This window comes from Gossypium hirsutum, mitochondrion (assembly GCF_007990345.1).
Source record: "Gossypium hirsutum mitochondrion, complete genome".
NCBI lineage: Eukaryota > Viridiplantae > Streptophyta > Magnoliopsida > Malvales > Malvaceae > Gossypium > Gossypium hirsutum.
Genome location: NC_027406.1, coordinates 387,501 through 405,008, shown reverse-complemented (window position 1 = coordinate 405,008; position 17,508 = coordinate 387,501). Strand labels below are relative to the sequence as shown.

Below are 17,508 nucleotides of genomic sequence, written 5' to 3'. Positions count from 1 at the left end.
GTGGATACGCATCTTTGAATTCATTAGCTCGCACAAGATCTACCTCCTAACCACAGAACCTCAGAGTTCTATCAACCAACAGCCTCATAGAATAGAGAAAGGAGTCCCCATTTGGATGATCTACAGTGGCCGCATCCGCTCTAAGAGATTGAAGCTTGGCCGATGGGAGTAGGAAGAGTCTCTTTTTAAGAATCGCCGATGCGAAAGACAATAGAACCGAAAATGGAAAGACTAGTGTCTAGCATATTGCAGTTAGTTAACTCGAGTTCAGCCCCCTGCCGGGGGAGGAAGACGAATCTGTGATAGAAGAAACTGCTCTTATCGCAAATCCGATCTGCAGATGAAGTAGGAAAAAGGCGATAGGCGATCATGAAAGTCAGGAGCTCTCCTACGCTAAAAAGGCTTTCCCATCTTTCAAGTGAGAAAAAGGAATAGAACTTGCAATTGAACGACCAGTCATAATCAACCGAGACTAATTCTTAAGCCGAGGATGTAGTCGCTTTTCCAGCAAATAGGGAAGGAAGCCGGTGGGTGTAGACAAAGCTTTTTATAAGAAAGGTTGACTCGAGCTCGTTAAAGTTCAATACCATCGCTGAATGCGGACTTATGAACCAGATTCCCTTCGAAGCCTAACGGCTAACTTATTTAATTTAAACTGATGTCTATATATCTTAATAGAGGAATTCCAGTCTAGGAAAGGGATCGGGTCTTTTCACGTCAAAGCCTAGTGCCGTGAAAGGGCGGTTTAGCAAGCGATTCGGAGATTGATTCTTTCTCTGTTTCCGATGCAAAAAGGATGCTTAAACCTTCCTGGTGAAAGCCTAATTCAATTTATTAAAGGAGATAGTTTCTTCTATCAGAAAGAAGGTACCCGGCTAGGGATAGGGAAGTTTCTCTCGTTTGAGTGTCCCGAGCGAAAGAAGTCATTGTTTATTATTATAATAATATATAGTTCACTCTTTCTTTTATGAGATAATCTGGCTTGCAGAACTCTATAAAGTCTTTCTCGAAAGAATAGGCACTTTCAAGGCATCTAAGGAAAGGTAGCGCTTACCATCTCTCATTGTCGAAAGCCTACTTCATTAGTTAAAGCCTCTTTTTGGAATTCCATCGGCTAGACGGTACTAAGACTAAGGTGTACACGTATTGATTTCCGAAAAGAAAGGGTTCCTATTTTGTTTTGCACCATCGTTCATTCCTTTGATCTGTTGGGGGCTGCTCTCTAGGCACGGAGGCAGCAGGAGCTCTCGCGAGTCGTACTCTATGGTCATTTCTTTCGCTCTATCGTTGACTCGTCCACCAAGCGAAGGAAAGAGAAGTAAGGGAAAAGGCCCTCTCGTAAACCCCCAAAAAAATGACCTTTGACGGCCTCCTTTTACAGTACAAATTGGAAGGTGAGAAGTGAACGACATCATTGACCAAGAACCCCGGAGCCATCATCGCTTAGGCCTGGGGGGCCATTCGTAAACTGATAAACAGAGGCTGAGAGTACTCTGCTCAAGGGGATCCAAGGTTTCTGGTCGAAGAAGATTCCTGTTAGCCCTCCGTCCACGCACACCATCGCGTAAGCAGGACTGGGTTCCCTGTGCCAGAACAGAAATTCGTGTCTTCTTCTTATTTGTGACCTTTGCTGACCTCGCCCGCAGCTTCTAACTGCTTTAGTGTGGAGCTTGCTATTTGACTTTCCGAAGTAACCCAACGATCCGAAGAAAGACATCTTATGAATACTCAAAAACCAAGTTATAAGCAAAAGGTCCTGACCTCAGAGACTGAACAAAGTAAGTGTCAGCTACATCGGGGGATATGGAGGCATGGTAATTCGAATCCGCCGAATCAAAGGCTTCATCATTTGCCGAAACAAGGATTTTTCTGAATCCTAGGCACGAATAATAAGAGTCGTCCCTTTAATCAGACTCGACTCAAAGGCCATCCCGAAATCACCTACCTTTGGCTTTTGGTCAGCTACCTAAGCAGTGATCCTTTCTTACAAGTGGGCATAGACCGACATTACCATTAGATTCATTCCTAAGCTTTCTTGCAGCAAGATGATCATGATCAGTCATATATCACTACCCCGCTCTATCTCCTCGGAATAAGAAGGGATGAGGCGAATAAAGGGGTCGAGAGGTTCCATCTCTTCGAAAGCCAGGAAGTGAAGAAAAAGCAAAAGAATTGTTATAGTTTAATTTATTAGTCTTGAGCCTTAGAACGGAAACTAAAAAATAGATTCTTCTCGGCCTTACGAAACGTAGCCTTACTACTTAGAGCTTATAGCCTTTTATAAGTATAAGGAAAGACTACATCTTTATTCTCGGCATCAACTGACTTCGGTTCCAAAGACTTTCTCTTTAGCCCTAACAAATCATTATCTCCTCAAACGAAATGGAGGGTCTTTCTTCATCGAGATTGGTAAGCCATAATTATACCCTTTATCTGGGCACATAAAGAAATCGAACCTAGTTCTCGGGGCTTTGCTCTAGGAGCACCAAAAGGAGGATAAAACTCTTACTCTTACTAATAACTACGACGGAGATACCTGATCTTCGCTTCGCATTTTTTTTTGAACAATTGTCGCTAACAACCTTGGCTAGCTTTCTACAAAATAGGATAGGAGTAGACTTATTAAGGAGTTGATATTTCATTCCCAATTCTTCTTAAGCCTGCGCCTTCAGCCAGTGAACGAGGTTAGGAAAATGTTAATCCGGGATCGTACTATCAAAACAGTATAGGGGTCAGGGCATGCACAAGTACTGGAAGAATAAAAGATAGATTACTTTCTTGGAATTGGTGTGCTCCCTGCCCTTCGTCGATAGCTTCTTTGCGCTTAAGCTACTACCTATACTATAAATAAGATAAGCTTCAACCTGCTCTTACTTAGATGGAAAAGATAGTAAGCAAGAAAAGGGAATCAAAACCTTTCCCTTATATACGATAGCACCAGACGCGCCCCTGACGCCTTTCTTTCTCCTATTGCAACTGCTATTGATACTTCTACAGCTTCCTTTTCTGTCACAAGCCATTCTAACACTTGCTTCTTGCTTTGAAAGCTGTCCTCTTAGTTTTGAACTAGTCTGAGAAGGGCGATTTCCTATTTCCGAGTGGGGTGGTTGAAACTACCTCGTATGTATGAAGAAAGCAATGAAAGCAGCCCCTGCTTCCTAAGGCGGAACCGGCAGAATCGATCTAAACCAATCAGAGGTCCTTGGCCCATCAGGGATCGGGGGACCAGTGTAATTCCTCATCTCTAAGTAATTGGTTGTAGTAGGTGATGAGGTCCTTCTCTAATTTCATGAGGAAGTCCGAATGTTTATGAGTCAGGGCCCGCTGGATGCCCTCTAGCCGGGCGTTGGGTCGGCGCTTGTTGTGAGTTTCCGAAAACTGCCTTATTCCAATCCTTAAACGCTACTGAGGGTGCAGAAGTGATAGAATGGCCACTTGAACGGATAGACTTGCTTTCTTATGCTAGAACCTGACAATCTCTATCACTAGAACAAGGGACTGAGTCCTACAATGCTGTCTTCCTTGCTGGCTGGAAGGTTAGCTGGTTTATAACCTTCTTCTTACTCTTCCCATACTTCTATTGATTCTCCCAGGGGTTTAGTTATTAACTACTTGCTAGCGGGGTACAGGCTTAGATGGTTTGCGGACTCTACCCTTACTGGGTTAACTTACTCACTCTCAAGACCGGTTATAGGTTAGAGCGCTGGCCGGCTGCTTAGAACGTAACCTGACTCTCTACTTCGAATATCCTAGGGGACTGAAAAGAGCTCTATCGCACTTCCTTACTCTTGCTCTAGCGCCAGTCCGCTATCTTACGCTATCACCTTCCCTACTCCTCAAAGGCTCCTAGGCTGACTGAAGACTGGCTTAAAAGACAACCTTCCCCGTGGGAGAAAGAACCTTGCTTACTCTAGCCTTTTAACTTCCCTGACCCACCACTCTTTAATCAAGGCGATGAGAGACTTCGCAAACTGGGACTACTCCACCATACCCTGGATTTGATGACTAATACAGATCCTTTGCTTCAGGACGGGATTCCACCTGACTGTACCTTTCGATGAACCTATAATTTCTAAATCAATTAGGAAGCGCATCCCTCGTCTTGGGAGAGGAGAGTTCTCTTAATACCAGCAAGCACTCCCTCTTTCCCTTTATCTGAGATATAGTATTTTCTAACTAGGGCAGGACATAGACTAATGGGCACAAGCCCTACTCGCCGGTTTAATTCCCTTCTTCAGGTCCAAAAGAGCGTGATGGCTAGAGGTCGAAGAAAGCAGCCCTTCCCCTTCCACTGACTTTGAGTCAGGGGGCTTTAGCCTATGAACCAATGTCTAACTTATTGTCTCAACGGGGGCTGCACTTCTACTATGGTATGACTTCCGGTCCAAGAAAGACTATTCGGCTTAGAAAGGGTATGGGCTATACTTGAACCAGGGTAGACAAAGACGAGTAGGGCTGGCTGATCAGCCAAATCCCCTCTTTTCGGACTTTTTTGTCCCGGCCTGCCCGAAGGATTCAATTGACTTGACGAACTAGCCTTTCTTCCCTGCTCCATCCGACAAAAGAAAATCACTGCCGCTATTGAAAGCTAGGGAGCGAGTTTAGCCTATTTGACTGGTTGAATGAAACATTCTCTCCTCGGGAAAAGAGCGTGTAGCCACTCATTCGATTAGGGACACTACTCGACGAGTTAAGCGAGACAAGGCCAATTGAAAGAGCCCTAGGAGTCCCGGGAAGATAGAGGCAAGACAAACCCATCCGCTATTCTGCCTTTGCGCAGACTGATCACACGCGGCACACATTCTATATGATCGATGATTGCAATGCGCTTCGATTTCATATACTTCTTCGCTTTCTCTTTCGTAGAAAGCCCTACTTTCATTACATCTGACGCTATATATGCTAACATCATTTCATTAGAATACATCACATACACATAATTGGCATTAGACTGAAAGTAAAGGGGAGAGTACTATAGAAAGCGTTACGTTCAGATGCCCTTCATCCTACCCGAAGGAGAAAGTAAAACGAAGAAGACTAAGCCAAAGTTTCGGGGAAGGTGGGCGTGCAAGGCGTTATCTATGATTATTTTCAGCTAGTCACAAAAGTTCAGCTCCGCTCTTCATGCGGCCAAAGAGTTTTTCCTCTTCCTTCTATATACGAGGATTGGAGCTTTTAAGCCACTCGAGATAGGCACTGTGAAAGAAAAGAGTTCGATATCCGATCCGTGTAAGAGCGTCTAAAAAGTCCCTGCCCTGATGTATTCCCAATTCTTCCTGAAAGCCGGGCATTCTCAAGCAGCGGAGTCAATAGCAATTGGCATCCTTACAAAGAAAGATGCTCACGAAAGACCAGCAGCAGCCTAGCCCTTTTCTTGCGAAGAGGGGATTATGCTCGGCGAATCGGCATCATATCACACACAGAGGTAAGGAATGCGGGAAGGTGCGTAGCCCTGCTAAAGGAATGCCTCAGGGCATAGCAAAAAAGGTAGGACTAGTTCTTCTTCAATTGCGAAAACTGCTGATTCGAGAACAAGAACAGCTTCTTCCTTGGCACAGCTACCAGCCAAAGCAAATCGATTTCATGTCGGCGTAAAGGTCTCAACGAGCCTTTCCCACAACCAGAGAGAGGTTTCTCACTCTATCAACCAATCCTCTACTCGTACTCAGGCAAACTTCCTTACATTCGCCTACTCGATGAACGAAGACAGCTAATCAACTACTACTTTGCACGGGAACTAAGAAGGCCCATTTAAAATGAAAGGAATAAAAGGTAATCGCACAATATCGGGTAAATCTCGCATCATAACGGGTATGAGCTCTTGACTATATTGAATCTTTCTATCAATTCTAAGATATAGAAACCTCGACCGAAAGCAGCTCTTCCACTCATCTCATTAGCAATCAAACCTCTTCCCTGCAAGGAGACAGATGCCTTATCATCCCTATACCCTATATTCTACCTGAGAACTAGGGCTATGTCTTCAATGTCGGCCTTACGAGTGATAGAAAGACTTTACGAAGGCTAATTTCCAGTATTAATGGTCAATTAGTTGACTTCCGACTGCACTCTACACTCTAGCTTTCTTTAATTCCGTTAGATTGCTTTGGATGCTTCCTGCTTTCAGTAAAGTAAGGACTATGCTTCTAAGCGGCATTAACATCAAAGAGAGGATTCGGTGGAAGTAGGGATTTAAGCACAGTTGTGATTCCGCTTTCATGTCTTGGATTGAGGTTTCTCACTCTTTCTATGCCTCTTCCTTGGAGGACCTTCCCACAACACACACGCGGCGCTAAGGTTCCCGTGGCAACTCAAGCTAAGATTCGAAGCCAGGCAAAGGTTTTCGAGAACAGAGTTCCGCACCAGGACTCAAACCATACCTCTCCGAGAAGTTCAGTGGTCGAAAGCTTTTCCGAGAGACATGGTTCGTTAAGGTGCACCATCCCCCCAAACCTTTCCTCAGTAATCCTAGGAAAACATCGTTACATTGTCCCCCAATGAAAGGGGGAATTAGATCTTACTCTCAAGAAGCTGTAGGATCGAGAGCGACAATTACAGCCCAAAAAAGAATGCTACTACGCGTATTGGACCAATTCATTTCTTCTAAACAACCTATTATGCATCTCCCCTTTTTTAATAGTACGAAAGATAGGAACACTACGACTCCTAGTAGTTCAAAGGTTTTTAGTCTTAGAAAAAGTGCGAAAATGACTTTCTTTCCGCTTTCCTTAAATAAACAAAGAACTGTTTTCTGCGCCCGTAACAATCACAAGTATTCGTGAGTGGTAGGGTGTTTGGTTAATCAAAGAGGATCAAGGGCTCCTCTGTCTAATCCCGTATCTGCTTTCTAAAGCTATCCCGATTTAGTCCAATGCTATTGAATCAGTCTATTTATTAATAGAAATGGCATTTTGTCCAAAAAGACGGGTAATCTAAGAGGAAATGAATCATCATAGGTTGTTCAAGAATAGGGGACTGATGACTTTCCTGTTGATGCAAGTAACTGAAGCCTTAAGATGAATATGAATGATAGCCCGCAACAGCCCATTTTCGGGGCACAACAGGCGATTCGATATTAGCTGATGCAGATGAACTCGAAGGGCCTACTCGTCGTAAGCATCCCGTCGAATCAGCTCTTACTGTTCTCGAATGCCCTCTTGCTGCAAGAATGCCTTCTTAGGAAGAATAGGCAGCTATTGAATCCACTGCTAGAATGGAAGAATCCCCTGCACATGAAAAAGGACGTGACGGTTGGTTTAGGCTTTCTTTGGCCTGACTGATCGAAGGCGTGGTAGGCCTCTTTCGTGGTAGACCAGGCCCCTTTCTCTTCTGTCTCTTCTCTGATTCTTCTTGCATTTCTTTCTTCGAGAGTGGTGCTGCGAGATCAACCACGGGTTCGATTGACCCGTCTCTTCTGAGGTGCGCCGCGTTGATAGGTCGTCGCAAGGAATTTCCTCGTAGGTCCTGGAGTATATTATATAGGTGTTCCCTGGCCGGTTTTCCTTGACGGGTCCTTCCCATTTTATTTTAGCGCAAGCTTTCGGGTTGATCAAAATCTTTCATGCTAAATATTCCCCTACTTGGAAGGTGCGTTCGGAGACGTTGCTCCCGAAGTCTTTTCTTTGCCGTCGTTGGTAGGCCTGGCCTGATATGGTACGCGGCGGCGAGCCTTTTTTCATTCAACAACTCTAGTCCAGTCGGGCTTGCCTTTTTTCTGCCATTGGGAGGTCATCTTCTGCCAAGACGCGCAGAGATCCCAATTCGACTTCTACCGGGAGGTCCATCCCGTATACCAGTGAAAAGGGAGTTGCCCCCGTGGCCGTGCGTATACTGGTCCGGTAGGCCCAAAGTACTAGAGTGGGCCTGTCGTGCCAGTCACGGCCGTTCTTGGTTGTCTTCTTGATCATCTTTAGGAGCGTCTTGTTGGTGGCCTCGGCTTGTCCGTTGCCCATAGGGTAATATGGGGTCGAGAAGCGATGGTCGATTTTCTATTGTGTGCAAAAATCACCTGTCGGCTCCGAAAATTCGTCCCGTTGTCAGTGAGGATCACCCTGGCCGAACCTTGCTAGGATGTTTCTTGAAATCGGCTGCCTAGCTGTCACGTTCGCTAGCGCCTCGGCTTCAACCCACTTCGTGAAGTATTCTGTAGCTGCAAGTACGAAGTTATGCCCATTAGAGGCTTTATTAGGATGAATCTGATCGATAACGTTCAATCCCCACATAGCGAATGGCCGTGGTGGCGCAATGGTATGCAAATGAGAGGCCGGGGCCCGGATGGATTGGGCATGAGCTTGGCAAGCGTGGCATTTCCGCACATGTTCGTTGCAATCTGATTCGAGGGTCGGCCAATAGTACCCTTGCCGAAGTCTTCTCTTTGCCATGGCGAATCCTTTTATTTTATATGACCACCGAAATCCGCATCGTGCATGGCTTGGTTGTGTTGCTTCGGACTCAGTTAGGCAGCGCAGCAGGAGCTGGTTGAAAGAGCGCTTCTAGAGCCGCCCCCCGCAGATCACATAGCGAGTGGCAAGGCGCCTAATCGTGTCCCGTCATTCTTAGTGGCCTGGGCCGAGAATTATCCCTTTTCAAGGAAGTTTAGAATCTCAGTGAACCAGGGTGCCCCATGCAGATGTTCTGCTTGGTTCACCTCCTCGACTGAATGGTTGCCGGTTCAGTGAAGGCCGTCGAAAGACTTGATCACTCCCTGTTTCGGAGCGTGGGTGAGGGCTGCAAGAATAGCTAGGGCGTCTGCATTGCGGTTTTTATCGTGGGAGACATGATTATAATCAATTTCCTTAAAACCACCTTGGGCTAGGCGTTCAAGCAATTCCGGATAGGGAACGGGTCCCGGACTTTCCATTCTCCGGTAGCCTGTCTAATTACTAAAAGAGAGTCACCGGTGACTCTAATCTAATGCACCTGGCACCTAAGCTGAGAGCTAACTTCAGTCCTGTAGTGCAGGCTTCATATTCCGCTACATTGTTGGTGCAAAGAAACAAAACAAATGGATCGAATTGCGTAGGGATTTGACCTTTTCGGGGGATGTAAGTACGATCCCAGCACCACATCCCCGCTCGAGGGAAATTCTTTTGATTGCGTTCCCGGCTCTCGGCTCTCTTTTTCCCTTTATCCCGTGCCTGGGTGAATATGAATGTCTTTCTCCCGGCTTACTACGATTTCCGGGTGGGAAGAAAGTCATTGCTAGCTCTTTGAACGAATACGCTCTTGGGCCGCAGGAAGATCATCTCTCTCTGTCTATTCAAAGATCCGAGACAGCTAGTTCAGTTGGTGACATTGGTTCCCCGTCCCTACTCTCCTATCTCTCTCACCCTGGTTGGGCTCTGGCTTAGTATGATTAAACTGTGAATCGAGTCAGGAAGAAGAAGTCCAGCTCCAGGCTTTAAAGAAGAGAAGAAAGACCTGGCTTCAAGGGAAATGCTTTATTTTAGGAAATAAAGATCCCAAGCTTATGCTGAATCGAGAGTGGACTTGCCTTGGTCTTCTGTGTGTGAGTTCCAGGGCGTAGCGGTAGTTCAGTTCCCCGAGGCTAATTCAATTCAGTCTTGTGAAGCTGTGAAATAAGCTCTTGCCAACCTCTGCGGAATATAGTCAGTGTGCCGCGAGTAAAGTAAGGATAATAAAATAAGGATGAGATGAAGGTTGGGGATTCCGTTCAGGTACAATAGAGAAAAGAATTAGCTCAGGTTCACAGCCCATTCCTTCCAGCTGCCCTTACTTGATTCAATTCCTAAGGCACCGAAGAGGAGCTATTCAATTACCATCGAGAAAGAGAAAGAAGAAGAAGCTTTCCCTCATCCGTAGCAGCCACTGCCTTGCTTCCTTGCCTGGAAAGACAGGAAAAAGAGGGCGGGCAAAGTCTTCACTCTGAACCTGAACTGGGTATCAAAAGAGCGATACCATTGATAGGATATGTAATTCCATTCTTCCCATCCGATGAAAAGAACGCAACTCTAAGTCATTTACCGAATCATCAATGATAGAACCAGAGCAAAGGAGCAAAGACCATACTGTTAAAGCTTGACAGTCAGGATCAATTAGTGATGAATAATAGAAGGGAGAAGACTAATCATTCATCGTCATGAAAGGCAAATAAAAGGCTTTAGCAGCCCATTCTTGACCACGAACCCTGATCCTAGTACTAGTAGGTAGGGCTTATTATGGAATAGGAAACGAAACCCCGGGAGGTCCTCCCAGCATATCAAGTTTCTGCCTGGTTTGCTCTTTGGACTTCACTTTTCCCTTGGATGGAAGTAGCCTCGTCTCGTGGCGCCCGGCCCGTATCGACCATCGCACGAGCAGAGTAGCTGAACCGAGACTGGATCGAGTTCATTTACGCTTTGCCTTCATTTCGAATTCGAGTTGTTCAATCAATAGGAGCAGGTAAGCGCTAGTCTTTTGGAGCAGTCGTACTGTCCTTTGAAGAAATCCCGGCCCGGGTCCTTTTTTTACCTTTACATGTCGATTCAGCAAGCAAGGCTAATTTAGTCTTTGCATTCATGCATTCTGACTGTTCGACCTCGACCAGAACATCCCCTTCAATAAGCAGCGCCTTACCTACTAAGCTTTAAAGAGTAATCCACCGCAACAGAAACTTTTTTTTTGAAGCACTTCTTCCTAATAGAAAAAGCGAGAAGTTCAGTGTGAAAAGCCATAGGTGTTCTTTCTGTGAAAGCTTGCCCAACCTAGTAATAAAGGGGGCGCGCTAGGCGCTCACCCTTTTTGTCTTGCTAGTGAGACATGCCCTCTTTCTTTCCGCTCTTTCTGTTAGCCAGTTCCAGTAGCGAGCAGTTCGTGATTGGCTTTCGGGTTGGCTAGTTTCGGAATTGATCAATTCACCATTCCGAGCATTGGGCGGAGCTAGAGCAAGAGCCTGTTCCAGAGCCGGGAGGGCAGTAGGACTAAGGGCAGTAGCCTTTTCTTCAAGCAGGGCTTTCTCGATAGCCAGAAGCTCTTCCTTCCATTAGTAATCTGGGCTTGTAGTTGAATCGAGATTTCCTTGGTCTTCTTTGACCCTCGAGTTGAATAAGCTCTTCTTCCTCAAGCTTTTAGCTTGGAACAAGAATGGATAGAGTTGACTCAGCTGCGATTGCTCTTGTTCTCTTTGCTCTTTATAAAATGGTTTCTGTGAACAAGGAAGAGGGGCTGCTTTACTCTAGATCGAATGCGACTGGAGATTTTGATTTCCCAGCTCTAAAGGGAGGGAAGTCAACAGTCACTTTTGGGTATCAGAAAGTCATGAAAGAGAGAAGATGGTGCTATTGCCTTAGCTAGCTTGGACTAGGAAGAAGGAATTGTCTCTAGAACCCTTGGTTGGTCTAGGAACCCGAGAAAGGAGAATGTTCAAAGCTTTCAGCGGGCTAGAGTCGTCTTCTTGCGCAGTACGCATCAGAACTAGTGGAATGGGGGATGAATTGCCCTATCTTGCCGGGAAGAGGTTGGGGATGGGTTCCGATCGAAGAAGAGGTGCGATAGTTGGGGTCACTCATGACATATAGGTGCTTGATGGGGTGCCTGGACGGGGGAAAGGAATCCAATGCTTGAGAAGGCAGCAAAAGTGCAAGCTAGAGGTCACCGATATTCTCCGTGGAGTTTTCATTGGAAGGAATAGTTCCACGCACCCAGCCCAGAGGTATAAGATAGGGGTCAATATGCTATCCAATCGAAACCCGCAAATGAACAACCACCTTAGCGGGTTACCACGAATTTACTTTTTCGCCCAGCCTCTTTCTCAAAGGGGGGAGAAGTGGAGGATTGGTATTTAGGTTTGGAAAGAGTCTGGTGCTGATGAGGTGCAAGATTCTCTGCTGCTTTCTCTCCTCCGATTGATTTACCTAGAACTCATATGCCCGGAGTAAGCACCTTTGGTAGGAGAGGAAAGGCTGGAAGATGGAGATGAGTGCTTTGATCGACCTATTATTCTTATTCCTTAGGATAAGAAATATCCCACAATGAAAGAGCTTGTAGTTTATCATACCGAAAAAGAGGCGAATGAACTGCCAGATGAACCCCGACGACTAGACTGGACGATAATTGATGCATTCATGAAGGATGGAACTTTTTATCACTCCCCTATATCAGAAAAGGAGGCTACAACAGGATCATCTTTGTCCGACTTTCCTCTCCACCAAACATAGGGAGATCGGGAGAGGAAGAGATGGAGATCCATGGGTCCCTACTGACCAGGTTCATCGTCCTCATTCTCGTTCCAATAGCTAATCATCTATGCGGCTTCAGACCCGGTCGGGGATCAATCAAAATAGAAATAAAGGATCAGGCTTCATTCCCTTATTAAAAAAATAAGGCCCCAGTCGTAATGGAAGGAATGGATCTATCTCCTACTGTCTCTTCAAGTGGGAGTGATGGCGAGTAGATCCAAGAAGCCATAAGCCGTTTTGCTCTTTTGCTTGCTTTCATGTACACGCGTTACCTCTCCTCCTTGCTGTAGGGACCACCAGTAGCAAAGGCGGGTTGTTGAATTTATACACATCCCTCTTCCAAATTTAGGTATTGATTGAATTTGAAATGATTCAAACCTATCGGCGCCCACCCCCAGCCCTTATTTTTTTAATCTAGTTAGGGGGGGGGGACGGATCAACACCATTTCTTCCTGTTGCCCATTATCAAGATTCATCTTTGATAGGTAGGCCCTAAAGACAATCGATATAGTAGAATTGGAAATCAGCATCCATCATTCCTACCTGCAAGATGGGAGGGGAAGGGAGTAGTTGATTCGTTCCAATTCATTGGTTTAAATCCGGTATAAATATCATAATATGACGGGATCGCCGTCTTGACAAACATGAATAGAAATAGTTCTTTTGTTTTTAATGGTAACAAGAAGAATTGTTTTTTTTCCTCGAGCCTCGAAGGAAGATCTTTCTTTGACGAAAAGTTTTATATTTCTAATGGATTGGGCCGTACCTTTACTGCAAGAATATGAATGACTCGCTATTCACTCGCGGTTTTTGGGTCATAATCATAAGATTATATAGGAGAGATGGCCGAGTGGTTCAAGGCGTAGCATTGGAACTGCTATGTAGGCTTTTGTTTACCGAGGGTTCGAATCCCTCTCTTTCCGTACCCCTATCTTAACCTAATTCACCAACGTTACCGACCTCAATGTAAAAAATAACAATGGAAAGGTCAATTTTCAATTTCCGATCTTTCTATTTGACCCAGTTCATATCTTTGTTTCGTGTGTTCCCGGGAGGAATTCGATCTCTTCAATCTCGGGGTACCGCATCCTCATTTCAAAGGTTATTTTGATCATCCCTATTTTGTGGTGATAAAGAAGACATGCAGATTGAAAGTATTGATCTAAACAGACATCAAATGAACAGCTCTATGAGGCCAAATTCCGAGTAAAAAGTTTTTTATAAGTAACGAGAAGCTCTCAAGAGTTTCGATCATCAACAACGGAAAAGTCGTAGCGCGTTTAGCACTCAGTGCCAGCAAGACCTTGCATGCGTGGAGCTGTAAAATGGTCAGACACTGACATCGATTCCTGAGGAATTGGTCAGGAAGAACAAACAGGTGAAATATAAGTTACATGGGTTGAGCTTTCAGTAAGCCCTTATTTCTCGGCTCACTAGACGGGGAATATGCGTACAGTAGAAAAAGCTTGAAGCAACTAGCAATGCTACCATCAATCAAGGAGAGTTTTACCAACCCTGCCATCCTAGAGCGTTAGCGTACAAGAAGGGCATTTATCAATTGAGTTAGTCACACATTTTTTCTCAGATGTAGAAGTTTTATTCCGATAGATTTGGTGTTTAGTTGGCTGCACTCTAGGTCTCACCTAAGATCCGCAGTCTACCCGAGGCTATCGTTAACTGGGGCACGAGAGAACCAATGGTCAGTACCTCTTGACTAGGGAAGGGGTTCTTGGGAGATAGCTCTGGTTCGTGCGCATTAGAAGTAGACATGAGTGAAACACCTTGCCTCAGTGCTTCGATCCCATTACGGTCAAGACAGCAAGCAAGGATCTATGTCGTGGAGGATGGTAGTGAAGAAGGAATCCCTCAAAGCGAGAGCACTGACCTCGCACACGGAGTTTCGATGGCCTGTCCCCTGGGGTCTAGCGAAAGGAACTAAAAAGCCAGCAAAAAGCCTTCTGTCGGCCGCTCAAACCAACTGACGATACGGAGGAGCGGACCGTATGGATTGACGAAAATAGTTTAAGCACAATAGGTAGAATGAGAATCGAACTCACTTGTGTACCATTTGGGGAGAAAGACCGATGCCGTTCCTACCTTTTAGCTAGTCGCATGATCAATTGATTTAATACAATATATCGCTTCTCCAATCCGTGATAAGCTGTGCCATGTGCTTTCAGTTCTTCGTACGCTGAGAAAGGAGAATGCCTTCTTTTGGTCGAATAAGAGAGACTTTTGCTTCCAAACAAACATAGGTCATCCCGGAAGTTAACTATGTAAAGCCCGTTTGTCTGCCTTAGACAGAAAAAGCTGTAATCTCTTATGTTGAAGCGAATGATAAAACTGGCATCCCCCTATGCGGCTCCCCTGCCATTCCAGCCAGATAAAGCAATGCAATGAGTCGGAGGAGAAACATTAAAAAATTCCAACGACTACTCATATCTGGCCTTGTGTAAGTAAAGCCCTCGGTAGGTAGTTCTTCTTCCTAAGCTACAAGCGTGAGACCACCAGGGAACTCATATCGAAAGAACTACTTGCATAGAATAAGAAAGAAGTCTGGTATTTGGCGATCGGACGGCGTTTTGTCTTTGAGGCAATGGAAAAAAAACCTCGATATATATATAGTGAAAAAAGTGCCTATTTCTTTTCTTTTAAAGAAGGAGATTGGATCAAGAAGCCGAGGGCCCAGTGTGGCTTTATTAAAGCGGGTAACCTGTTCGACGTCAGAACCGCTCTCAAAACCCTCATATCACCCTCCCTTTGAAGAGAAACGACTTTCTCCATATCTATATCTATGCAACTAGTTCTTTCAAAGGCTTCCAAATCTATCCATCTTACTTACTCAAAAGCTTTGAATATTCGACTCGAAACCTTGCTTATGCTGCTTTTTATCTCTCTTTATCTGCCTCACCGTCCAGCCTCTCTCTCTCTTGCTCCTAGCTTTGGGCGCTTCTTAGATAAATAGCGTATATAAGGCTAGCCTTCTCTCTCTAACGTCTTGGTATTGGATCCGTTTTTTTTTTTCTCGTGCCCTTCTGGGCGGTACAAAGAAATCCGGAATGAGCACACCGATAACGCCGGACCATGAAAACCTCGACTCTCCCCTTCCCCACCTTATCCCCTGCTGGCTGGAATGAGTGGGCCTCAAATTCTTTCTACGAGACAAATGAGTAGCCAATGAAGAAGAGAAAAGCTGCTTTCTCTTAGTCATAAGAAGTATTCCCTAGCAATCTGAGTCAAAAATAATGATGCGCCTTTCTCTTTTTGGAAAGATTTTAGCATTATATCTAAAGACTCCATCTCTGCTTCGTCGAGACGGCGGACATCGATAGGACCCAGCTTGGTCTCTAACTCCTCTTTCTTTTCGTTAAAGAAAGAGAGGATGTCTTCATCGAGATTGGTGTCGATACACCGTTCCAGTAGTCGAAACCCTGGAGCCAGCTTCCAACCAGGGTCAATAGTTTCACCTACTCAATTTTGAGAATAAGGATCTTCATATAAGGGAGCTGAAAAAGAAATGTTTCTCCCTTTTGTTTTGAAAGAGGAACTTGATCGGCATCTAAATTTGCTCCCGAGATGTCGCGAACGTAATCCCGATGAAGCTGTTCTCTCTTTTTTAGACTCCCTTTCTTTGGGAGGAATTGGAAGACGAGTTAAAGTCTCCCGATGGGGGTTGCATGCACTCACGCTATATCGATGAGGTTCATATACATTTTATAAGAAAAATGGCTAAGGATATCATTAAGATGAGGGGCACCTCGAACTATTTCTATAAATTGCTTATCTTATGGAATATTTTAGTTAGATTAGAATATAACACTTTTTTTTTTTTTTTTCCGGTCGTAATAGATCGACTTTCATGCTAGTTATAACATTTGAATTTCTCTTACATTCGAGTAGAATGCAACATGTCAGATCAAGTTCTTAACTATCTAATTGATTTTATTTCCGGCCTTGCCTTACCGTCGTTTATTTTAATAATAGCCAGTTGGAGAGTCGCCAGGCTGCGAAATTTAGCAACAGAGAACTACCAGGATCGAGTAAATGGATCAGTCGCAAACACAATTAAGGAACAGCTGAGTGAAAAAGTGATAACTCCGCTGTTCACTGAGAATGATGTGGTCTTGCCACCAGGGATGAGATCCTATGACGCAATCAACACGTTAGTTCCTGGGGATGATGTCGAATTGCTAGCTTCTATCTATAATAATCGGCATTCAGAGTGATTATTATAGCCTACTCCTCGAAACTGTCAATACATTGTGGGGGGGGAGGCTAATATAACCAACCTATAATCCTGCCTGGGAAGGAGAGAAAGCGAAGGTGAAGCTGCTCCCTGGGCACAGATCGAATACCCCAACAGACTCGATCGAGTGAGTGGAAAGCCAGAATGGCTTGGTTAGCAAGCAATTCGTTATGTAGGCGCCAACTCGCAGTTCTTTCTCTTTTTTCTTTTTTAAGTCACGATCAGAATGAAAGGTAGTTCGGCTGGGTATGTTTTTTACCCAGAGGTGCTGGTTCGAGTCCAGCTCGTGACGAGGGGCTCTGCTTTGTAAGAGTACCCTCTTTTATAACTCAAGCTAGCGGCACCCCCTTATCCTCTTTGAATCTGCTGCCTTCGTCCCCTGCCAAGGAATAGAGTAAAGGGACTTCCTCTTCCTCTCCAGATCCCCGACCAGCCTTGACTGAAAAGCTTTCAGACCCCTGTGTGAGCTAGTTATACTAGCAACTTGCTGTGTCATGTCCGTTCTCGTTATACATATGATATGGTACCTATTTATCCTGAGATCTCTTTTGCTACTGGTGCAATCACCTCTCACGAGGGAGTTAAAGCCTCTCTGATTGAATGCGGGTCTTGTGTTATAGGAGCCGAAGCTGCCTAGTCCTTTAGGTCAGTCAGTTAGCCCACTACGCCATCAGAGACTGGATTAGAGCCTGGACCTCCACTTGCGGAAAGATCACCGCGTAATGGAGACTCGCTTTTGATTAACTAGCTTGGCTCGCATCCGACCATGGGGCGCCCTTCACTTCAATCCTCACAAAAGAGAAGAATTATGTCCAAAAATTTGCCTTTATAGGCCTTACTAGTTGTTGCTGCTGGAACTGGTACTTAAGTCCTGTCCTGGAAAGATATATGTTAAATGTCCTAACAAAGCCTAGTAGTTCCCCTTCGGGCACGTGTCTATCATATGAACAAGGAGGAAGAAGTTGATGCTTTAACAGCTTTTCTTGGAGGAATCAGTCTTGGCTTAAGTCTTTCCCTGGGCTCTGGTCGTACTTCCCTCCTGTGCTGTGCGAAAAAGGCTTTGATCTTGATAGCTGCTTTATTCCT

At 45.0% G+C, this 17,508-nt stretch overlaps 1 non-coding gene across 1 annotated transcript; it reads left to right on the top strand.

Annotated features, from left to right (window-relative positions):
• Positions 1–13,012: 13,012 nt before the first annotated feature.
• Positions 13,013–13,099, top strand: trnS-GGA. Its single transcript has one exon. It is a non-coding gene; the product is annotated as a tRNA-Ser (tRNA).
• Positions 13,100–17,508: the final 4,409 nt, after the last annotated feature.